At 43.2% G+C, this 3642-nt stretch overlaps 1 pseudogene; it reads left to right on the forward strand.

The window, feature by feature from the left end:
• The first annotated feature begins 243 nt into the window (after window positions 1-243).
• On the forward strand, window positions 244-3324 carry LOC110743427 (annotated as a pseudogene).
• Window positions 3325-3642: the final 318 nt, after the last annotated feature.

The raw sequence follows: 3642 nt of genomic DNA on the forward strand, positions 1-3642 counted from the left end.
TTTGAATTATCGTTTGTCTATGAACATAATTATATGTTCTAATTTATTTTCTTCTAGCATAGATATGTTTAATACGTAAATTAACTTTCTTCAATATATGTAACAGAATGCATATGTCCTTCAGTATATATAAAGTTAATATATATCAAACAAGTTAGTTCAGTTCAAAGATGATACCTTATTCAATAAATATTGCTAACAAAAAAGACTTATCATTCAAAGTAGATGAAATTGTATCTATTTCACACCATAGAAAAAAACGAAGTCCACATAAATTGAACATTTAAATGTAGCCTATAAAATGATACAGATCTTGACACCTGAGCGCGATTGCAGATGGGCTGCACCTGGCCTCATGGGCTGAGAAGAAAGCCAAGGTCACTGCAGGAATGAATGCTGTGGAAGAAAACCAGGGGCCCGGGGAGTCTCAGAAGGTGGAGGAGGCCAGCCCTTCTGCTGTGCAGCAGCACACTCACCCCGCATCCCCCACTGTGGCTACCACGCCTGAGCCCTTGGGCGTCAATGCTGGGGACAAGAACGCCACCAAAGCAGGCGATCATGAGCCAGAGTACGAGGACGGCCAGGGCTTTGGCATTGGGGAGCTGGTGCAGGGGAAACTGCGGGGCTTCTCCTGGTGGCCAGGCCGCATTGTGTCTTGGTGGATGACGGGCCGGAGCCGAGCAGCCGAAGGCACCCGCTGGGTCATGTGGTTCGGCGACGGCAAATTCTCAGTGGTGTGTGGTGAGAAGCCGATACCGCTGAGCTCGTTTTGCAGTGCTTTCCACCAGGCCACGTGAAACAAGGAACCCATGTACCGCAAAGCCATCTACGAGGTCCTGCAGGTGGCCAGCAGCCGTGCCGGGAAGCTCTTCCCGGTTTGCCACGACAGCAACGAGAGTGACACTGCCAAGGCCGTGGAGGTGCAGAGCAAGCAGACGATTGAATGGGCCCTGGGAGACTTCCAGCCCTCTGGCCCCGAGGGCCTGGAGCCAGCAGAAGAGGAGAAGCATCCCTACAAAGAAGTGCACACGGACATGTGGGTGGAATCTGAGGCAGCCGCCTATGCACCACCTCCACCAGCCAAAAAGCCCCGGCAGAGCACAACGGAAAAGCCCAAGGTCAAGGAGATTATCGATGAGTGCGCAAGAGAGCAGCTGGTGTATGAGGTGCGGCAGAAGTGCCGGAACGTGGAGGACATTTGCATCTCCTGTGGGAGCCTCAGCGTCACCCTGGAACACCCCCTCTTCATTGGAGGAGTGTATCAAAACTGCAAGAACTGCTTTCTGGAGTGTGCATACCAGTACGACGACGGCTACCAGTCCTTCTGCACCATCTGCTGCGGGGGCCGCGAGTTGCTCAAGTGTGGAAACAGCAACTGCTGCAGGTGCTTTTGCGTGGAGTGTGTGGACCTCTTGGTGGGGCCTGAGGCTGCCCAGGGGGCCATTAAGGAAGACCCCTGGAATTGCTACATGATGTGCGGGCACAAGGGCACCTACGGGCTGCTGTGGCGGCGAGACGACTGGCCCTCCCGGCTCCAGATGTTCTTCGCTAATAGCCATGACCGGGAATTTGACCCTCCAAAGGTTTACCCACCTGTCCCAGCTGAGAATAGGAAGCCCATCCGGGTGCTGTCTCTCAGGACCCTGCATCAATAAGGAGCTCTTATCATCATCACTGACTCTAAGCAGTGGCAATAAGGCCTTGAATAATTTCGTGCAAAGTGCCAGTTATTTAAGTCATGGTAATTAGAAGTAAACTTGGAAATTATTAAATTATTCAAGTGTAGAAAATTGTAAGTTCTCAAATTACCAACTGATCCAAATATTTTTTTCTACCAAAAGAAACACTCGTGCGTTTAAGAACTATTACTGTACTCAGAAGTGTAGATTTTAACAGATACTCATCAGAGCTTGTGTATGTTCAGAAGAGGCATTTGAAACTCCTAGATTTCAACTCTTATACAGTTAAAGGAAATATATACTTGCATCTAAAGAGATTAAAAATTCACAATGGTCTTCCATTGGTAACACTGTTTTCACGATTGAAATAGTGATTATTATTAGATCTAACTATTACTATTATCTAAGGAAACTTTCCTCACCCCAGGAACATCCTTCATACCCTTGGAGTTGCCTCCATTCTAATGCTGCTCATTGCTGTGTGTTGAGTATCACAAAGGTGAGCTATAATCCATTAAATTACTAACTGGAAATCTTAAAAATAGAAAGTGATATCCTATTTGTTTCAAATTTCTGTCATTTTCATTTTCATATCTGGGGCTTAAAATTCTGGATGTTATACATATTACATATTAACACTATTATTTATTTCAATTTTTCTAATCTCATAGAATTTCCAGAAGATAATCACACCTTTTGATTTACCCTAAAACAACTAAGGTGAAGGTAAAAAATGAGTTTGATTTGTACTGTAACCTACTTGCAGATCAGACTTGGAGCTATTATTCTATAAGCTAATATTGCATTCCTGCCTGTGAAGACTGTGGAGCTGGGGTAGACTACTTGCCACTCCTATGGAGACTTCAGGGCATTTCACCCAAGTCTGGTGCTTGTGCTTACTGCTGGGGAATCCTAGGGTGAACTTTCCTGGTCTATCTCTACCCAGCTTTATCCCCCCTTCTCAGGCTGAACAGGGAGCTCAGGCCGCTGTACATTCCACAGACTAGCCCATTGCCTGAGCCAACGAGAGCTTCTCTCAGTTAACCAAGGCCAAGCATAAACCTGACTATTACTGCTGCAATTGGCTCTTATCTGCAAGTACCATCTACTAGCCTGGAGGTTGAACTGCACAATCCAATACAAAATCTGAGAACACAGTGCATAGCACTTGGGAATGATATATCTTTCCTGAGACTTCCACCATTCCAGCCCTGTAGGAGGCCATAAGCCTGCTCACACACCGAAAGTATATGCTACTATAACCAGCATTTATGAAAGCTACCACACTAAGGCTATCTATAACCGAGAAATGCATAGAGTCTTTGCCACTGAAAGTACACAGAACCAAAGCCAAATAACCCTATGTCACATACACTATAGTCACATCCTGACGGGAAAAGAAAACCTATTCAAACAAAAATAAATTCAAAAATAAGAAGAAAAGATAGTTTATCCAGATGAGAATAAAAATATAATTCTGAAAATATGAAAAAAAGAGTGATGTGACACCATCAAAGGATCACACTAACTCTCAAGCAATGAATCCTAATCAAAATGAAATCTTTGAATGCCATATAAAGAATTCATAATGCTGATTTTAAAGAAACTAAATGAGATCCAAGAGACAGCTGAAAGCCTATACAAAGAATTCAAAAAAAGTCAATTTAGGATATAAATTAAAAATTTACCAAAGAGATAGATACTTTTTAAAAACAAAAAAACCACAGAACTTATGGAAATCAAAAGCTCATTGAAGGAATTATAAAATACAGTTGACAGCTTATAAATTGAATAGCCCAAGCAGAAGAATCTCAGAGGTTGAAGATAGGTCTTTCAAATTAATCCAGTCAGACAACAATAAAGAAAAAAAATTTTAAATGAGCTAATCTTTCTAGTGTGTAAAAAGTCTGAACTACAAGTCATAGAAATTCCTGAGAGAAAAGAAAAAGCAAAAAGTTAGGGA

The sequence above is a fragment of the Papio anubis genome, chromosome 5 (assembly GCF_008728515.1).
Source record: "Papio anubis isolate 15944 chromosome 5, Panubis1.0, whole genome shotgun sequence".
Classification (NCBI taxonomy): Eukaryota; Metazoa; Chordata; class Mammalia; order Primates; family Cercopithecidae; genus Papio; species Papio anubis.